Genomic DNA, 22,026 nt, shown 5'->3' on the forward strand with positions numbered 1-22,026 from the left:
GAGCAATCTTGGTTCAAGCGTCACAGATTTCCAGGTTTCTTTTCCTTTCTTTCTTTTTTTTTTTTTTATTTGCTCTTTTCCCTTGAACACAGGCATTAAATGGTTATTTTAAATTTATTTTTCTCCACTTTCACTGAGGAGTACGTCAGTGGAGCTCCTGATGCTGTCAGCCTGTATCTCCCCCTTAATATTTTCTATAAAAATATTTTATTGCTCAAATGTAAATCCAGCCTTAGAATACTGGGAGAAAATAAATGTATGGTACAGATATTGGGACAGAAAGTTAGGAAGAGTCAATGCCATGTGATTGAAAAGTAAAATAATGTGTTAATTTTTTTTTAACGTTTCCTTAACTTCTAACAGATTTTCGAACATTGAATCATTTAAAATATTTCCAGAAAGCATAATAACACATCTGGAAGTTTTCCAAAGTTATTAACAGGAGAACAGAATAGCAAGATGGCACAAAGTCCTACAATTAAAATGTATTTAAGTCTACTTAACTGCATTCTCCACAAGCTACTCTTTCTGAAATAATAAGTCAAAGCTATAGAGGCATCAGGAGCTTCTTAGCCGAATTGGAACTTATTTTTTAAAAAGGGTCCAATCTTTATTATTATTGTTCATAGCCAGGGAAGTGCCTACGGGGTACACACTTTTTATGGGTCCATGAAATAAAGGTGTGAGGCCCAAGAGGTCCCGTGAAGGATTGGAAAGAAAGAGTAATGAAAGGACACTACAGGTGATCACTTTAGAATGGAGCCAGGAGCTTCTTCCTCCCAGAGATCTGCATTTCTACCTCTGTCTGCATTTCTACCTCTGTCTGCATTTCTACCGCTGCAGTCATGTGCTCATTGCTAAAATATAGATACACATTTTGATTTTTATACATTTATTATAAATGTATATTTATACATTATTATAAATGTATACATTTTATACATTTGATTTTTATACATTTATCTAGTATTCTGCCATTAAGTATAACACTAGCTGCAGGGTTTTGGGGGTTTTTTTTTTAGATTCCTCTTATAAAGTTAGGATGATCCCCAGTATTCCTATTTTATGGGAGTTTTTTAAACCATGAATGGTGTTAAATTTGATAAAATATATTTTCATCATCAATTAATTTGACTATGATGTTTCTTCTTAGTTGTTGGTATCTTGGATTACATTGATTAATTTTAAATTGTAGAACCAGTCTTGTATAATTAGAATGAACCATTTTGTTCATTGGCTTATAACTATTTTTTATATATTGATAAATCAAACTTGTCCATGTTTTGTTGAGATTTTGTATTTCAGTTCGTGAGGAACATTTGCTTTCTTCTTCCATACTGTTTTGCCTGATTTGGTATCTGGGTAACACAGACATCAAGAAACAAATTGGGAAATGTTTTATCCTCCTCTGTTTTCTGCAGAGTTTGTGTAGAGTTTGTGTTAATTCTTCTGTAATGTTTGGTTGAAATCTCCAGTTAAAATATCTGGAAATGGTAATTTCCTTTTTAGAAGCTGTTAATTTATGAATTAAATTTCTTTAATAGGTTTAGAGCTAGTCAAATTACCAATTTCATATTGGGTGAGTTGTGGCAGTTTGTATTTTTTTGGAAATCGATGTAATCCATTTAAGTTATTAAATTGATCTGTGTATGGTTCTGTGTTGTATTTCCTTATTATGCTTTAGATATCTGTAATGTCTGTAGTGATATTCCCTCTTTCATTGCTGATGTTGATAATTCGTATATTCTCTCTTTTCTTTTTTGTCAGTCTTGCTAAAGGTTGATCTATTTTACAGATTTTTTTCAAAAAGAGCTTTTTGTTTCATTCGCTTTTTAAATAGATCTATCCATTTCAATTTAATTAATTGTTGCTCTTATTTTTCTTATCTCTTTTCTTTTCCTCTTTGAGTTTGTTTTGCTTTCCTTTTCTTTGTTCTTGAAGTCAGAGCTTAAATTATTGATTTGAGACTTTTCTACTTTTCTTATGTAAATGTTTTGTGCTAATTTTTTTTTTTTTTTTTTTTTTTTGAGACACAGTCTCACTCTGTGGCCCAGGCTGGCATGCAATGGTGCGATCTTTGCTTACTGCAACTTATGCCTCCTGGGTTCAAGCAATTCTCCCACCTTGGACTCCGAGTAGCTGGGTTAACAGGCACCCCGCCTTTGTGCCTGGCTAAGCTTTGTATTTTTTTAGAGATGAGGTTTCACCATGTTGGCCAGGCTGGAACTCCTGACCTCCAGTGATCCACCTGCCTAAGCCTCCCATAGTGCTGGGATTACAGGCGTAAGTCACCACATTCGGCCAGTGATATATATTTTTATCTCTTCCAATCTTTTGCTATTTTCTACAAAATTTGATGTACTGTATTTTCTTTCTTTTTTTAAAATTATACATTAAGTTCTGGAATACATGTGCAGAATGTACAGGTTTGTTACGTAGGTATACACGTGCCATGGTGGTTTGGTGGTTTGCTGTACCCATTAACCTGTCATCTACATTGGGTATTTCTCCTAATGCTATCCCTCCCCTTACTTTCCACACCCTGACAGGCCTCGGTAGGTGATGTTCCCTTCCCTGTGTCCATGTGTTCTCATTGTTCAGCTCCCACTTATGAGTGAGAACATGTGGTGTTTGGGTTTCTGTTCCTGTGTTAGTTTGCTGAGAATGACGGTTTCCAGCTTCATCCATGTCCCTGCAAAGGACATGAACTCATCCTTTTTTATGTCTGCATGGTATTCCATGGAGTTTATGTGTCACATTTTTTTATCCAGTCTTTTATTGATGGACATTTGGTTTGGTTCCAAGTCTTTGCTATTGTGAATACTGCTTCAATAAACATATATGTGCATGTGTCTTTATAATAGAATGATTTATAATTCTTTGGGTATATACCCAGTAATGGGACTGCTGGGTCAAATAGTATTTCTGGTTCTAGATCCTTGAGGAATTGCCACACTGTCTTCCACAATGGTTGAACTAATTTACATTCCCACCAACAGTGTAAAAGCGTTCCTATTTCTCCACATCCTCTCCAGCATATGTTATTTCCTGACTTTTTAATGATTGCCATGCTAACTGGTGTGACAGTGCTATCTCATTGTGATTTTGATTTGCATTTCTCAGATGACCAGTGATGATGAGCTTTTTTTCATATGTTTGTTGGCCACATATGTCTTCTTTTGAGAAGTGTCTGTTCATATCCTTCATCCATTTTTTGATGGGGTTGTTTTTTTTCCTGTAAATTTGTTTAAGATCCTTGTAGATTCTGGATATTAGCCCTTTGCCAGATGGATAGATTGAAAAAAATTTTCTCCCATTCTATAGGTTGCCTGTTCACTCTGATGATAGTTTCTTTTGCTGTGCAGAGCTCTTTAATTAGATCCCATTTGTCGATTTTGGGTTTTGTTGCAATTGCTTTTGGTGTTTTAGTCATAAAGTCTTTGCCAATGCCTATGTCCTGAATGGTATTGCCTAGGTTTTCTTCTAGGGTTTTTATGGTTTTAGGTCTTATGTTTAAGTCTTTAATCCATCTTGAGTTAATTTTTGTATAAGGTGTCAGGAAGGGATCTGGTTTCAGTTTTCTGACTATGCCTAGCCAGTTTTCCCAACACCATTTATCAAATAGGGAATCCTTTCCCCACTGTTTGTTTTTGTCAGGTTTGCCAAAGATCAGATGGATGTAGATGTGTGCTGTTATTTCTGAGGCCTCTGTTGTCTTCCATTGATCTGTATATCTGTTTTGGTACCAGTACCATGCTGTTTTGGTTACTGAAGCCTTGTTGTGTAGTTTGAAGTCAGGTAGCAGGATGCCTCCAGCTTTGTTCCTTTTGCTTAGGATTGTCTTGGCTATACAGGCTCTTTTTTGGTTCTATATGAAATTTAAAGCAGTTTTCTTCTAACTCTGTGAAGAAAGTCAATGGTAGCTTGATGGAGATAGCATTGAATCTTTAAATTACATTGGGCAGTATGGCCATTTTCATGATATTGATTCTTCCTATGTATGAGCATGGAATGTTTTCCATTTGTTTGTGTCCTTTCTTATTTCCTTGAACAGAGGTTTATAGTTCTCCTTGAAGAGGTCCTTCACATCTCTTGTAAACTGTTTTCCTAGGTATTTTATTCTCTGTGTAGCCATTGCAAATGGGAGTTCACTCATGATTAGGTTTTCTGTTTGTCTATTATTGCTGTATAGGAATGCTTGTGATTTTTGCACATAGATTTTGTATCTTGAGACTTTGCTGAAGTTGCTTATCAGCTTAAGGAGATTTTGGGCTGGGACAATGGGGTTTTCTAAATATACAATCATATCATCTGCAAACAGAGATAATTTGACTTCTTCTCTTCCTATTTGAATACCGTTTATTTCTTTCTCTTGCCTGATTGACCTGGCCAGAACTTTCAATACTATGTTGAATAGGAGTGGCGAGAGAGGGCATCCTTGTTTTGTGCTGGTTTTCAAAGGGAATGCTTCTAGCTTTTGCCTCTTCGGTATGATATTGGCTGTGGGTTTGTCATAAATAGTCCTTATTGTTTTGAGATACATTCCATCAATACCTAGTTTATTGAGAGCTTTTAGCATGAAGGGGTGTTGAATTTTTTCAAAGACCTTTTCTGCATTTATTGAGATAATCATGTAGCTTTTGTCATTGGTTCTGTTTATGGAATCAATTGTGTTTACTGATTTGCATATGTTGACCCAGCCTTGCATCCCAGGGATGAAACTGACTTGATCGTGATGGATAAGCTTTTTAATGTGCTGCTGGATTCAGTTTGCCAGTATTTTATTGAGGATTTTTGCATGGATGTTCATCAGGAATATTGGCCTGAACTTTTCTTTTTTGTGTGTGTGTCTCTGTCACACTTTGGTATGAGGAAGATGCTGGCCTCATAAAATGAGTTAAGGAGGAGTACCTCTTTTTCTATTGTTTGGAATAGTTTCAGAAGGAATGGTACCAGCTCCTCTTTGTACCTCTGGTAGACTTTGGCTGTGAATCCATCTGGTCTTGGACTTTTTGGTTGGTAGACTATTAATTACTGCCCCAATTTCAGAACTTGTTATTGGTCTGTTCAGGGATTTGACTTCTTCCTGGTTTAGTCTTGGGAGGGTGTATGTGTCCAAGAATTTATCCATTTCTTCTGAATTTTCTAGTTTATTTGCATAGAGGTGTTTACAGTATTCTCTGGTGGTAGTTTGTGTTTCTGTGGGATCAGTGGTGATATCCCTTTTATCATTTTTTATTGTGTCTATTTGATTCTTCTCTCTTTTCTTCTTTATTTGTCTGGTTAGTGGTCTATTTCGTTAATCTTTTCAAAAAACCAGCTCGTGGTTTCATTGATGTTTTTGAAGGATTTTTTTGTGTCTCTATCTCCTTCAGTTCTGCTCTGATCTTAGTTTATTTCTTGTCTTCTGCTAGCTTTTGAATTTGTTTGCTCTTGCTTCTCTAGTTCTTTTAATTGTGATATTAGGGTGTCTATTTTAGATCTTTTCTGCTTTCTCCTGTGGGCATTTAGTGCTATAATTTTTCCTCTAAACACTGCTTTAGCTGTGTCTCAGAGATTCTGTGAACAGAGATATGTTGTATCTTTGTTCTCATTGGTTTCAAATAACTTAATTATTTTTGCCTTAATTTCATTATTTACTCAGTAATCATTCAGGAGCAGGTTGTTCAATTTCCATGTAGTTGTGTGGTTTTGAGTGAGCTTCTCAATCCTGAGTTCTAGTTTGATTGCACTGTGGTCTGAGAGACTGTTTGTTATGATTTCCATTCTTTTGCATTTGCTGAGGAGTGTTTTACTTCCAATTATGTGGTCAATTTTAGAATAAGTGCAATGTGGTGCTGAGAAGGATGTATATTCTGTTGATTTGGGGTGCAGAGTTTTGTATATGTCTATTAGGTCTGCTTAGTCCAGAGCTGAGTTCATGTCCTGAATATCCTTGTTAATTTTCTGTCTCATTGATCTGTCTAATATCGACAGTGGAGTGTTGAAGTCTCCCAGTATTATTGTGTGGAAGTCTAAGTCTCTTTGTAGGTCTAAGAACTTGCTTTATGAATCTGGGTGCTCCTGTATTGGGTGCATATATTTTTAAGATAGTTAATTCTTCTTGTTGCATTGATCCCTTTACCAGTATGTAATGCACTTCTTTGTCTCTTTTGATCTTTGTTGGTTTAACGTCTGTTATAATAGGGACTAAGATTGCCATGCCTGCTTTTTTTTGACTTTCCATTTGCGTGGTAAATATTCCTCAACTCCTTTATTTTGAGCCTATGTGTGTCTTTGTACATGAGATGGGTCTCCTGAATACAGCACACTGATGGGTCTTGACTCTTCATCCAATTTGCCAGTCTGTGTCTTTTAATTGGGGCATTTAGCCCATTTACATTTAAAGTTAATATTTTTATGTGTGAATTTTATCTTGTCATTATGATGTTAGCTGGTTGTTTTGCCCATTAGTTGATGCAGTTTCTTCATAGTGTCAATGGTCTTTACAATCTGGTATGTTTTTGCAGTGGCTCATACCCATTTTTCCTTTTCTTATTTAGTGCTTCCCTCAGGTGCTCTCATAAGGCAGGCCTGGTGGTGACAAAATCTCTCAGCATATGCTTGTCTGTAAAATATTTTATTTCTTCCTCGCTTATGAAGCTTAGTTTGGCTGGATATGAAATTCTGGATTGAAAATTATTTCCTTTAATAATGTTGAATATTAACCCCCAATCTCTTCTGGCTTGTAGGGTTTCTGCAGAGATATTTGTTGTTAGTCTGATGGACTTCCCTTTGTGGGTAACCCAACCTTTCTCTCTGTCTGCACTTTACATTTTTTCCTTCATTTCAACCTTGGTGAATCTGACAATTATGTGTCTTGGAGTTGCTCTTCTCGAGGAGTGTCTTTGTGGTTTTCTCTGTGTTTCCTGAATTTGAATGTTGGCCTGTCTTGCTAGGTTGGGGAACTTCTCCAGGATAATATCCTGAAGAGTGTTTTCCAACTTGATTCTATATACTGTATTTTCATTTTCTTCACTTTAACTCATTTTTAGTTTTCCTGGAGAACTTGCTTAGATTATTTAGAAGTGTATTGGTTAGTTTCCAGCTCTTTGGGGACTTTCCTGTTATGTTTCTTTTATTAACTTCTAGTCATTTTTATTCACTATGATAAGAGAGTGCACTCTGTGTTATTAAATTGTTTTAAATTTGCTGAGGATTATTCTATATAGTTTCTCTAAATTACTGAGAGATTTTTGAAATAATTTGGCTTTTGTTTATTTCTCCTTTGAGTTTATCAATTTTTGTTTCATGTATTTTGCAGCTCTGCTGTTTGGTTCACACACATTTAGGATTGCAATATATTCTTTGTGGATTGCCCCTTTCTCTGTCTTTGATAATTTTTCTGGCTTTGCAGTCTACATGATTTGACATAACCACTCCTGCTTTCTTTTGACTACAGTTTGCAGGTGCATACTTTTCATAATTTTACTTTTAATTTACGTATATTGCTATATTTGAAGTATATTTTGTGTAGACAGCTTATGTTTGTTCATATGTTTTAAGATGCTGTGCCTCTCTGTCATTTAGTTGGTGTATTAAGACCATTTACATTTATTGTAATTATGGCTATGTGGTAGCTTAAGACTACTCTTTATTTCTTGTTTTCTCTTTGTTCTCTCTATTTTTTGTTCCTGTTTTATTTTGTCTACCTTGCTATGGGTTACTTGAACATTTATTATAATTCAATTTCAATTCATCCATAGTTTTTTTGGGTGTATCTCTTTTTATAGCTTTTTAGTGGTTACTATAGAAATTATATTACATTTATATAACTTACTGACGTCTACTGTTGTCATCATTTTCACAGTATGAATTAAGTATAGAAATGGTACCTACCCTTTACATGCCCCCATTTAAAATATAATTGTTTTAAATATTTCTTCTAAGAACATTTAGAAACATATCATGGTGTTATAGATTTTTTCAACTTTCTACCACAACTTTGGGAACTCAGTAAGAGAAGGGGGGAACGCATTGTATTTATCTATATGATTACAATTTTCAGTGCTCTTTCTTCCTTCCTGATATTCCAATATTCCCTCTTTATTATTACATTTTGTTTAAAGAAATTCTTTAGCAATTTTTAAGGGTATGTCCCCTGGTGACATATTCTTTCATCTGAGAATGTCTTCATTTCTCCTTCACTCCTGAAAAAAGATATTAATATATTGCTCAATAAAGAATTCTGGGTAGATAGTTCATTTCTTTCAGCACTTAAAAATGCACCACTTCCTTAAGTCTCTATAATAAGAAATCTATTGTCATTAGAATTGCCTTCTTTTTTCAGTAAAATGTTTCTCTAGCTATTTTGAAGATATGTTCTGTTAACTAATGTGTCTTGGCCAGGTGCAGTGGCTCATTCCTGTAATCCCAGCACTTTGGGAGGCCTAGGTAGGTGGATCACCTGAGGTCAGGAGTTTCAGACTAGCCTGGCCAATATGGTGAAACCCCGTCTCTACTGAAAATACAAAAATTAGCCAGGCATGGTGGCATGTGCCTGTAATCCCAACTATTTGGGAGGCTGAGGCAGGAGAATTGCTTGAACCCAGGAGGCAGAGGTTGCAGTGAGCTGAGATGGCACCACTGCACTCCAGCCTGGGCAACAGAGTGAGACTCTGTCTCAAAAATAAAAATAAAATAGAATAAAATAAAATAAAGTAAGTGTCTTGATATGAATACTTCATTTGAGATTTGTTTGAAAATCTCGTTTGGAATTTGTTCAGCTTCTTGAATCTGTTCGTGTCTTTTGACAAATTTGGGAAGTTTTAGCTATTATTTATTGGAGTACTTTTCCAGTCCTACCCTCTTTCTCTTCATTTTTTGAACTTCAATTATGTCAAACATGAGAACTTTTGTTGTTTTTTACAGGTCTCTGAGAGTTCCTTTTTTTTTTTTTTCCAGGTTATTTTCTCACTGTTGCTTATATTGGATAATTCCTGTTCTATCTCCAAATACACTGGTTCTCTCCTCCTTTGCTTTCATTTGCTGTTTTTAAGAATTTTGGTCATTGTAAATTTTAGTTCTAAATTTTCAATTTAGCCCTTCAAAATATCTTGTATCTTTTCTGAAACTTTCTCCTTTTTTTTGCTAAGCCTTTCTATTTTTTTTTCATTTTCAAGTATGTTTGCAATTGTTCATCAAATAATTTTTATCATGATACTTTAAAATCCTTGTCAGATAATCCTAACATCTCTGTTATCTCAGTGCTGGTGTTACCAGAAAGCAGTCTGGATCCAGACTCCAAGAGAGGGTTCTTGGACCTCATGCAAAAATAATTTGGGATGAGTCCATAGAGAAAAGTGAAAGCAAGTTTATTAGGAAAGTAAAGGGATAAAGAATGGCTGGCTACTCCACAGGCAGAACAGCAGCATGGGATGTTTGACTGAATATATTTATAGTTATTTCTTGATTATATGGTAAACAAGGAGTGGATTATTCATGAGTTTTTCAGGAAAGTGGTGGGCGATTCCTGGAACTGAGCGTTTCTTCCCTTTTTAGACAATATAGGGTAACTTCTTGACATTGCTGTGGCATTCATAAACTGTCATGGCACTGGTGGCAATGTCTTTTAGCACGCTGATGCATTATAATTAGCGTATAGTGAGCAGTGAGGATGACCAGAGGTCACTTTCATCACCATCTTGGTTTTGGCTTCTTTGCCACATCTTTTTTTATCAGCAAGGTCTTTGTGGCCTGTATCTTGACCTGTATCTTGTGCTGACCTCCTATCTTATCCTATGACTAAGAATGCCTAATATCCTGGGAATGCAGCCCAGTAGGTCTCAGCCTCATTTTACTCAGCCGTTATTCAAGATGGAGTTGCTCTGGTTCAAATGCCTCTGACACTGGTGTATATTAATTTTCTTTTTCCACTCAGGTTGAAATTTTCCTGGTTCTTGATATGATGAGGGATTTTCAACTGAAACTTGGAAATTTGGGTACTGTGCATATTATGTAAATCTTGTCTTTTACCTAGATTTCTCTGAGAGATTTCTCTGGTAAGGGAGGAGGCCACTGTCCCATTACTGCCAGGTGGGTGTAGATGTTCAAAATTTCCACTTGACCTTCATTGACATTCAATATAGGGGTCTCCTTACTTCTGCTGAGTGGAGGGAGTTTTGACAGCCCATGAAGCTTCGACTGATACTACCCTGGCTGGGAGAAATAGGAGAGTCTATTACTCCTATCCATGTGTCTTCCACAGACACCACAGGGAGTACGTGTTACCCCTGGGCAGTGATTAAAATCTTCACTCTCACATAGATCTCTTCTGATAGCACTCAACCAGATGGGAGAGGAACACTCTTGCTGTTGGATGTGCATAGGTTCATACTTTTCCTATGGTGTCTGGATGAAGTAGAGTGGTTACTGTCTAAAATTCTTCTGTCTGGTCCTTGCCATTTGACTGAGGAGAAGGCTTTCTTTGGGTTTAGAAAAAAATCTGATTTTCTGGCTTATTCAACTCCGATTCTGAAATATACGAGGCAAAAGAAAAACCTAAAAACTCACCATCATGTCTTTCCCTTTACTGGGACTTAATGAAAAGGTGAGTTGCTTCCTTAATGGTCAGGGCATGAAAAAGAAATGTATGGTTTAATGAAGATTATAGGAACCACAGATATGCTTATTGCTCAATCTTCAGGTTTACTTTCCAGATGATAGACTCAACTAATTCCTCAATTTGGCCACAGTGGTCTTTTCCAGCAGATTTGTGGTCAAAGCACTACATATTTTTTTCTAGAATCTGTAAGCTACCCTGTGAACAGTCCTGTTTGCATGGGATGAGCAATGCACGAGTATCGGGGGGTGGTGCCAACTGCTCTAAAGACCCTCGAAACCCTTGTTTTGTCCCTATATCTGATAATTTTTTCGAAATTTCCTATTCTCATATTTACACACCCAGAAGGATTTCCCACATCTCTTTCCCCTTTAATCATTCATTTTTATATTCAACAAAGCTGAATAGAATATTTACTACACGGGAGGCATATAACAACCAGAAAAACACCAGTAAACAAGACACAGAAAGTTCACATTCTGAGTCTAGTGTAATTGTTTCAGAGAGCTTTTAGAATGCAGTGCTGCCCTTTCTTTCCTGTAGGAGGTATTGAGAACAAGCAGGTGAAGGTTTTTTTTTTTTGGTTTTGTTTTTGTTTTTTTTTTTTTCTGAGACAGAGTCTCACTGTGTCGCCCAGGTTGGAGTGCAATGGCGTGATCTCGGCTTCACTGTAATCTCCACCACTCGGGTTCAAGTGATTCTCCTGCCTCAGCATCCCGAGCAGCTGGGATTACAGGCATGCTCCACCATGCCTGGCTAATTTTTGTGTCTTTTTATAGAGACAAGGTTTCATCATGTTGGCCAGGCTGGTCTTGAACTCCTGACTTCAAGTGATATGCCCGCCTAGGCTTCCCAAAGTGCTGGGATTACAGGCATGAGCCACCACGCCCAGCCTGAACAATTTTTTTTCTTAACGCTCATTTGATGAAATATTGCACTAATACCATCACATATACTTGGTCTCGTTTGTGCCTTGAATCTCTTCTTTCTCACCTTTTCACCTTAGAAATCAAAGCACACATTAAAACTAACAGATAGGAGTACAAAAAAAAAAAAAAAAAAAATTCCCTAGGCTTGACGTCATCCCATCCAATTTCACAGTAGGCAGTAAAAGAAATGGTAAAATTGGAAAACTCTGATTCAGTAAATTTCTGCAATTTCTTTCAGTGTTTTAGACAGATTAGAGATCAAGGGGCCAAAGGTATATACAAAGATATATTCTGGTAATGTAGCAGAGCTTCTGGCCTCTGGAAATGTGAACATTCTGGGAAAATCAGCCTGAAAAAGAATTAAATTTTATTTTAACTTGTTATTTTTATTTACATAAATGTAGATTCACATGCAGCTATAAGAAATAGGAAGATTTGTCAAATTTCCCTAATGGTAACATGTTGCAAAACTATGGCATAATGTCACAAACAGAATATTGATGTTGATACAATTCAACAACTTTACTAAAATTTCTCATTTTACTTGTATTTGTTTGTGTGTGTAGAAGCAATACAATTTCATCACATATGTAATTTTTGTGTTTGCTACCCTAATCAAGATGCTAACTTATTGTTCAGTGTCAAGGTAATGCCAAGTAATACTGAATAATATTCAGTCATACCAAGATATTAACATCAAATCACCAGAACTAACCATGCCCTATAATTTTATCATTTCAAAATATTACATAAGTGGAATTGTAGAGTATGCACGTTTTGGGATTAGATTTTTTTCACTCTGGATAATTTCCTGGAGATTTGTCCAACTTGTTTAGTGTATCAGAATTCAGTCCTTTTAATATTGTTCAGTAGTATTCAACAGTATGAGTGTACGACAGTGTCTGTTGGTACTCAGGTAATGCCATATTTGTGATTAGATTTCACATTCATATATTATTGGCTGGCTTAAAACACATTGTATCTCCTTTGATTCTTGCAGCAATATTTCAAGGTGGGTGCTCTCATTTAATGGTTGCAGACACTGAGGATCAGTCGGCTGAAATGTCTGGTGGGGATCACACAGCTGAATTGGGTTTGAGCTGCGGCTCACCCTCTAGGTTTAGAATCCATGTGGACTCCTTTAGTACACTACAGAACAGAGTTGGAAATCCGAGGGTGACATTCAGGGTGCTGTGCTTCCTCAACTAGGTAGGGCCCCACATCTCATGATAGCAGGGGTGTGTGTGTGTGTGTGTGTGTGTGAGAGAGAGAGAGAGAGAGAGAGAGAAAAAATGAGAGAGAGAGAGAGAGAGAAAGAGACAGAGACAGAGGAATAGAGACATAGAAAAGCAGATAGAGACTATGATTTTTAATGTCCTCAGCATATAATATTTGCTATGCATTTTTTAACTTTAGTCTTCAATGAAAACCTCATATCTAGTATTTTCTACAAATACAGACACCAGCAACTTGATACACAGGCAGATATCTCTAGGTAATTTGTTTATCCAAATGATGCCTAATTTCATGACACTCATTTCTCAACTATATTGCTATGCCACATTTAATTGACCACCCTGCCATTCACATATGCAATTTAAAATAAAATTAATGTGCGTGACATATTTTCATGTTCCAGCAGGGCAGCGTAGGCCCACAGGGAATTTGTAGGCACTGAGAAATTGATGTGTGACCTTGAGATCTTATAAATCAAAAATAGCATTAATCACTAATCAAACTTTGATATAATGAAGACAAACACCTTCCTATCATTAGGTAGGAAGAAGGAAGGGGCTGTCTAGGTCACTACAGGGTGTGAGTTGCATCCTTATTATCTGCAGGAGACCTCTGTGTTACCACTAGGATCACATCATTGTTATCAGTAGGATGCCATCTTTGTTAACTGTGGGATCCCATCCTTACTATCTGTGGGATCATCTCCTCACTATCTGTGGGATCACATCCTTGTAATCTATCTGTAGGATCATGCTACTGTTATCTGAAGATCACATCCTTGTAATCTGTAGGATTATGTCTTTGTAGCATCAGATCCTTATCTTTGGGATCACATTTTTGTTATATTTAGGGTCACATCTTCATTATCTGTAGGATTACATCATCTTTGTTATCCGTAGGGTCACATTCTTGGAGATGTTACTTTATCCTAGCACCAGAGCCATTGGAACAAGTGCATATTAAATTACATTTATTGACAATGAATCAAGGAATTATAAGTAATTTTTTTATTTTGTGAACTCGGAGGGAAGGAGAAGGGCAGAATGGTAATTGAGAAAGAAAAGTGGGGTTGAGAGGAAGCTTGCCTTTTGGAGGAGAACAGTGGTCATTTCAGACCTAAACACCAGGCTGGGAGACATGACCTGATTCTCCCACACCTCTGGGCAGTTTTTGACATAGTTGATGACTCTTCTCTTTTGAATTGTGATGCTACTTTTTACTTTGCTTTCTAATATATTCTCTATAAACAGTTTACACTAACGAAAATGATGGAGTTAGCGAAGTGTGAATTCATTCATCTTCCATTTATTGGAAAAAGGTTCCACCTCGGGTTAAGTCTCCACCCCTTTCCAGCCTCCTGCCCCTTTCATCTCCTGGATTCTGGGCCCTGCTCCACAAGGCTGCAGCCAGGTGACTGGCTTGTTAAATGAATAAGCCACACACTGAAAGTATATACATAGGCACTTATGGTTAAATGTGTTCAACTTTTCAAATAACTTATTGCTACTTTAAATAATTGATTAATAACGATTGATCAAAACATGTTAGGGAGATAGCTGGTTTGGGTCATAATGTGAATAAACAAAATCCTGAATGCTATCCTGAGTGTTGAAATACCAAAAGATTAATATCCCTAAATATCAAAATCCTTAGTCTAAATCCATGAAGTCATGAAGTCTAAAATCTCAAAAATCATAACAGCAGGATAGTTGCATCGTGTTAGTTGTAACTATTACCATGTTATTGTCTTTATGCAGAAGAAAATGGATTTCAATGGAATCTCCAAACCATAATGACAAATTTGGAATTAGGTGTGATCAAGTCTTCCAAAATTGAATTTCAAGGTGTTATCAATAATCTTTTTTTCTACTTAGCCCGATTAATTTGGCAAAAAATTTCAGATGAGTAGGTTGGCCATGTGATATGGCAATGATAAAAACTTCCATTTAAAATGCATAATTTTGGCCAGGCTCAGTGGCTCATGCCTGTTATCCCAGCACTTTAGAAGGCCAAGGTGGGAGGATTGCTTGAGGCTAGGAATTTGTGGCCGCTGTAAGCCATGATCACGCCACTGCACTCCAGCCTGGGTGACAGAGTGAGACCTTGTCTCAATTAAAAAAAAAGTGTCATTTGCCTACATTGACATTCCCTCTAGCTGATGACATTCCAGAAGGTTTTAATGAATTAAAGCTGCATCTGCCTGAAGAAACCAGTGAGGAACGTTACTGACTGGCTTGGAAATAATTATATACTTAGTAGGATAACAAGACACCTAGGCAATGGTGGTGTTGTTTGAGCACTAGTTTGCTTCCACCAAATCTTTGGGCTGTATGTGAGTGCACATAAAAGGGATTTCTGTGTACCCAAATCAACATAGAAGTATGGCAGACAAGATGGGAAAATTTAATAGGAAATCATGTTTGTGTGTATCAAATCAAAGAATTTCAAAAAGAGCAGCACCATGTATATAGTGAATGCGAACATATCCTCTAAGGAAAACCATGTCCTAAAAGAAAAAAAGCAGCTACTCATTTGATGCAAGACTTTAACATAGAGTTGATAATTGTAAAAGTCAGTCAACTCTTATGGATTATCTTTGTACAATGGCCCATAATCTATCCATGTAATATACTTTTTCACATGTTGATAAGTTTTATTTAAAGTATTTTTAGTGTTTTCTCTGTTTCTTAGCTTTTTTCATTGTTTTTAATTATCAGCATTCTTTGTTACAATTTGCTATGCTATGTATTTCATCCTCACATCACTTCCAACACTGGAGGTACAAATTATATAAAGACTTAGAGAGTTCTAATTCGTTTTATGGATTTTGTTTTGCAAACTGGACTCCATGAAAGGGCATTATCACAATGTTGCTTTTGTGTGTAAGCATTTTGTGTGCATGCACATAAAAATGTGGAGACTTTTTCAATAAAGAATGTCCTTTTTGTCCATCTGCATTTGTGAAAGATAAAATTTCTTGAGATCTCAGCTCTTTAGGAGGATAAACTTCATATGTGGTGGTAACCCATCTCCTTTTTTTTTTGTTGTTGTTTGTTTGTTTTTCTTTTTGTTTTGTTTTACTTATTTTGTGACAAAATATAATTGTATATATTTGTGGTTTACAAAGTAGACATACATGGATTTGAATTCTAACCTCATTGCTATCTTGGACAAAATACCTCAGTTATCACCAAGCCTCAGTTTTTCATATATAAGATGGAGATGTGAATATCTACTTTATAGGATTGAAAACAAAATACTGAAGCATGAATTGGGTGCACCTCAAATATTAAAGACCATGTGTGAGCTATTGGAGGGTCTTGTAAAATGCAGAATCTGATTCAGCAGGTGTGGGGTGGGATTGATATGGGACATCCTGCAGCTGTGACTGGACCTTGGGTGGCACGGTAGGTGGGCAGCATGGGGTAGAGCCGCGCAGGGCCTGTCTGTGGTAGGCACCCAGGACATGCTTGCCACCATGTCACCTGCTGTGGAGAGCTCCCTACCTGCTCCAGAGCGATCTGGGACAAAGCGCATCACCTCTGGAGTCTTAGATAGACTACTCATCTGTATGATGACAGCCAGCATTTATTAATTACATACATCTTCATGAGTGCCAGGTGTGGGGCTGAGGTGGTCGCTGGAGTGTGTGGTCCCTGCTCTGGAGTCACTGGAAGCCCAGTAAGGAGCAGTAACTCCAGAAGACTCAAGTGAGGGGATGAAGCAAGCCCCCTCAGGGCACTGCGTGGCTTTGTCCATTTGCCAATTGTGAACCTGTTTACTTCCAGTTAAAATTGTCTGGCCCTGGAGGGTGTGCATCTTTGGAGCCCTGTGAGTGCTCGCCCTTCCCCTTCCCCTCTCTTCAGTTTTTTCCTGAGAGATTTTTGCCTTCTCCTGCTCCATTGTGGTGTGTGTACAATGTCATTTCTGTCATGTCCAGTTTTGCAGTTTAGTTGGGCATATATATATACTTTTTACTTTAACTTCTGGGATACAAGTGCAGAACGTGCAGGTTTGTTCCATAGGTATACCTGTACCATGGTGGTTCGCTGCACTTATCAACCCATCATCTAGGTTGTAAACCCCACATGCATTAGCTATTTGTCCTAAAGCTCTCCCTCCCCTTGCCCCTCACCCCCTAACTGGCCCCAGTGTGTGTTGTTCCCCTCCCTGTGTCCATGTGTTCAGCTCCCACCTATGAGCGAGAACATGTGGTGTTTGGTTTTCTGTTCCTATGTTAGTTTACTGAGAATGATGGCTTCCAGATTCATCCGTGTTCCTGCAAAGGGCATGATCTCATTCCGTTTTATGGCTGCATAGTATTCCATGGTGTATATGTGCCACATTTCCTTTATCTAGTCTATCATTGATGGGTATTTGGGTTGGTTCTATGTCTTTTCTATTGTAAATAGTGCTGCAATAAACGTACATGTACATGTGTCTTTATAGTAGAATGGTTTATATTCTTTTGGGTATATACCCAGTAATGGGATTGCTGGGTCAAATGGTATTTCTAGTTCTAGATCCTTGAGGAATCGCCACACTGTCTTCCACAATGGTCGAACTAATATACATTCCCACCAACAGTGTAAAAGCATTCTTATTTCTCCACAGCCTTGTCAGCATCCATTGTTTCTTGACTTTTTAATAATCACCATTCTGATTGGCATGAGTTGGTATCTCATTGTGGTTTTGATTTGCAGTTATCTAATAATCAATGATGTTGAGCCTTTTTTCATATGATTGTTGGCTGCATAAATGTCTTCTTTTGAGAAGTGTCTGTTCATATCCTTTGCCCACTTTTCGATGGGGTTGTTTGTTTTTTTCTTGTAAATTTGTTTAAGTTCTTTGTAGATTCTGGATATTAGACCTTTGTCAGATGGGTAGATTGCAAAAATTTTCTCCCATTCTGTAGGTTGCCTGTTCACTCTGATGGTAGTTTCTTTTGTTGTGCGGTAGCTCTTTGGTTTAATCAGATCTCTTTAATTTTGGCTTTCGTTGCCATTGCTTTTGGCATTCTCAACATGAAGTCTTTGCTCATGCCTCTGTACTGAATGGTATTGCTTAGGTTTTCTTCTAGGGTTTTTATGGTTTTGGGTTTTACATTTAAGTCTTTAACCTATCTTGAGTTAATTTTTGTATAAGATGTAAGAAAGGGGTCCAGTTTCTGTTTTCTGAATATGGTTAGTCAGTTTTCCCAGCACTATTTGTTAAATATGGAATCCTTTCCCTGTTGCTTGTTTTTGTCAGGTTTGTCGAAGATCAGATGGTTGTAGATGTATGGTGTTATTTCTGAGGCCTCTGTTCTGTTCCATTTGTCTATATGTCTATTTTGATACCAGTACCATACTGTTTTGGTCACTGCAGACTTGTAGTATAGCTTGAAGTCAGGCAGTGTGATGCCTCCAGCCATGTTCTTTTTGCTTAGGATTGTCTTGGCTATATGGACTCTTTTTTGGTCCCATATGAAATTTAAAGTAGTCTTTTTTTTCTAATTCTGTGAAGAATATCAATGGCACTTTGATGAGAATAGAGTTGAATCTTTAAATTGCTTTGGGCAGTATGGCCATTTTCATGATATTGATTCTTCCTATCCACGAGCATGGAATGTTTTTCCCTTTGTTTGTGTCCTCTCTTACTCCATTGAGCAGTGGTTTGTAGTTCCCCTTGAAGAGGTCCTCCACATCCCTTGTTAGCTGTATTTCTAGGTATTCATTTTCTTTGTAGCAATTGTGAATGGGAGTTCATTCATGATTTGGCTCTCTGCTTGTCTATTGTTGGTTTATAGGAATGCTTGTGATTTTTGCACATCGATTTTGTATCTTGAGACTTTGCTAAAGTTGCTTATCAGCTTAAGGAATTTTTGGGCTGAGACGATGGGGTTTTCTAAATACAGAATAATGTCATCTGCAAACAGAGACAATTTGACTTCCTCTCTTCCTATTTGAATATCCTTTATTTCTTTCTCTTGCCTGATCTCCCTGGCCAGAACTTCCAATACTATGTTGAATAGGAGTGGTGAGAGATGGCATCCTTGTCTTGTGCCGGTTTTCAATGGGAATGCTTCCAGCTTTTGCCCATTTAGTATGATATTGGCTGCGGGTTTATCATAAATGGCTCGTATTCTTTTGAGATATGTTCCATCAATATCTAGTTTATTTAAAGTTTTTTTTAACATGACTGGATGTTGAATTTTACCGAAGGCCTTTCTGCATCAATTGAGCTGATCATGTGGTTTTTGTCGTTTGTTCTGTTTGTGTGATGGATTATGTTTATTGATTTGCATATGTTGAATCAACTTTGCATCCCAGGGATGAAGCCTACTTCATCGTGATGGGTAAGCGTTTTGATGTGCTGCTGGATTCGGTTTGCCAGTATTTTATTGAGGATTTTTGCATGGATGTTAATCAGGGTTATTGGCCTGAAATCTTCTTTTTTCGTTGTGTCTCTGCCAGGTTTTGGTATCAGGATGATGCTGGCTTCATAAAATGAGTTAGGGAGGAGTCTCTCCTTTTCAATTGCTTGGAATAGTTTCAGAAGGAATTGTACGAGCTCCTTTTTGTATCTCTGGTATAATTCAGCTGTGAATCCATCTGGTCCTGGGCTTTTTTTGATTGGTAGGCCATTAATTACTGCCTCAATTTCAGAACTTATTGGTCTATTCAGGGATTTGACTTCCACCTGGTTTAGTCTTGGGAGGGTGTGTGTGTCCAGGAATTTGTCCATTTCTTCTAAATTTTCTAGTTTATTTGTGTAGAAGTGTTTATAGTATTTTCTGATGGTAGTTTGTATTTCTATGGAGTCAGTGGTGATATCCCCTTTATCACTTTTTATTGTGTCAATTTGATTCTTCTCTCTTTTCTTCTTTATTAGACTAGCCAGTGAGCTCTCTATTTTGCTAATTTTCTTAAAAAACCACCCCCTGGATTCATTGATTATTCTGGAGAGACATTTCCATGTCTCTATCTCCTTCAGTTCTGCTCTAACCTTAGTTATTTCTTGTCTTCTGCTAGGTTTTGGATTAGTTTACTTTTGCTTCTCTCACTCTTTTAATTGTGATGTTACAGCATCGATTTCAGATCGTTCTAGCTTTCTGATATGGGCATTTAGTGCTATACATTTCCCTTTTGATACTGCTTTAGCTGCGTCCCAGAGATTCTGGTACATTGTCTGTTTTTTCTCATTGGTTTCAAATAACTTCTTGATTTCTGCCTTAATTTCATTATTTACCCAGGAATCATTCAGGAGCAGGGTGCTCAATTTCCATATAGTTGTGCCATTTTTCAGTGAGTTTCTTAATCCTGAGTTCTAATTTGATTGCGCTGTGGTCCGAGAGACTGCTTCTTATGATTTCAGTTCTTTTGCATTTGCTGAGGAGTGTTTTACTTCCAATTATGTGGCATACTTTAGAATAAGTGCCATGTAGCACTGAGAAGAATGTATATTCTGTTGATTTGGGGTGGAGAGTTCTGTAGATGTCGATTAGGTCCACCTGATGCAGAGCTAGTTCAAGTTCTGAATATCCTTGTTAATTTTCTGTCTCATTAATCTTTCTAATATAGGCAATGGGGTGTGAAAGTCTCCCAGTATTATTGTGTGGAAGTCTAAGTCTCTTTGTAGGTCTCTGAGAAGTTGCTTTACGAATCTGGGTGGTCCTGTATTGGGTGCATATATATTTAGGATAGTTAACTCTTCTTGTTGCATTGATCCCTTTACCATTATGTAATACCCTTCTTTGGTGTTTGTTGGTTTAAAGTCTGTTTTGTCAGAGACTAGGACTACAATCTCCGGTTTGTTTTTGTTTTTGTTTTGCTTTCCATTTGCTTGTTAAATTCTCTTCCATCCCTTTATTTTGAGCCTATGTGTGTCTTTGCATGTGAGATGTATCTCCCGAATACAGCACACTGACGGGTCTTGACTCTTTTTCCAATTTGCCAGTCTGTGTCTTCTTTTTTTTTTTTTTTTTTTTTTTTTGAGACAAAGTCTTGCTCTTGTTGCTCAGGCTGGAGGCAGTCTACATCTTTCAACAGTGATATTTAGCCCACTTACATTTAAGATATGTGAATTTGATCCTGTCATCATGATACTAGCTGGTTATTCTGCACAATCGTTGAACAGTTTCTTCACAATGTTTTTGGTCTTTATATTTTTGTGTGTTTTTGCAGTGGCTGGTACTGGTTTTTCCTTTCCATATTTAGTGCTTCCTTCAGGAGCTCTTGCAAGGGAGGCCTGGTGGTGATGAAATCCCACAGCATTTGCTTGTCTGGAAAGGATTTTATTTCTCCTTTGGTTCTGAATCTTAGTTTGCCAGGATATGAAATTCTAGGTTGAAAATTCTTTTCTGTAAGAATATTGAATATTGGTCCCCATTCTCTTTTTCCTTGAAGGGTTTCTGCTGGGAGATCAACTGTTAGTGTGATGGGCTTCCCTCTGTAGGTAACCTGGCCTTTTTTTCTGGCTACCCTTAATATTTTTTCCTTCATTTCCACCTTGGAGAATCTGATGATTATGTGTCTGGGGGTTGGTCTTCTTGTGGAGTACATTAGTGGTGTTCTCCATACTTCCTGAATTTGAATGTTGGCCTATCTTGCTAGATTGAGGACGTTCTCCTGGATAATATCCTAAAGTATGTTTTCCAACTTGGTTCCATTCTCCCGGTACTCCAATAAATCATATGTTTAGTCTTTTTACATATTCCCATATTTTTCAGAGGTTTTGTTCATTCCTTTTTATTCTTTTTTCTCTAACTTTGTCTGAATGCCTTATTTCAGCAAGATGGTCTTCAAACTCTGATATGTTTTCTTCTGCTTGGTCTATGTGGCTATTAATACTTGTGTGTGCATCATGATGTTCTTGTGCTGTGTTTCCCAGCTCCATCAGGTTATTTATGTTCCTCTCTAAACTGGCTATTCTAGTTAGCACCTCCTGTAACCTTTTATCAAGGTTCTTAGCTTCTTTGCATTGGGTTGGAACATGCTGTTTTAGCTCAGCAGAGTTTGTTATTACCCACCTTCTGAAGCCTACCTCTGTCAACTTGTCCATTTCATCCTCCATCCACTTTTGTGCCCTTGCTGGAGAGGTGTTGAAATCATTTGGAGGAGAAGAGGCACTCTGACCTTTCAGGTTTTCAGCGTTTTTTTTTTTTTTTTTTTTTGTTAATTGTTTCTCATCTTCATGAGTTGGTCTAGTATTGATCTTTGAGGATGCTGACCCTTGGATGGATTTTTTTGTAGGGACATTTTTTTTTTCATTTATGCTGTT

The sequence above is a fragment of the Papio anubis genome, chromosome 8 (genome assembly GCF_008728515.1).
Source record: "Papio anubis isolate 15944 chromosome 8, Panubis1.0, whole genome shotgun sequence".
Classification (NCBI taxonomy): domain Eukaryota; kingdom Metazoa; phylum Chordata; class Mammalia; order Primates; family Cercopithecidae; genus Papio; species Papio anubis.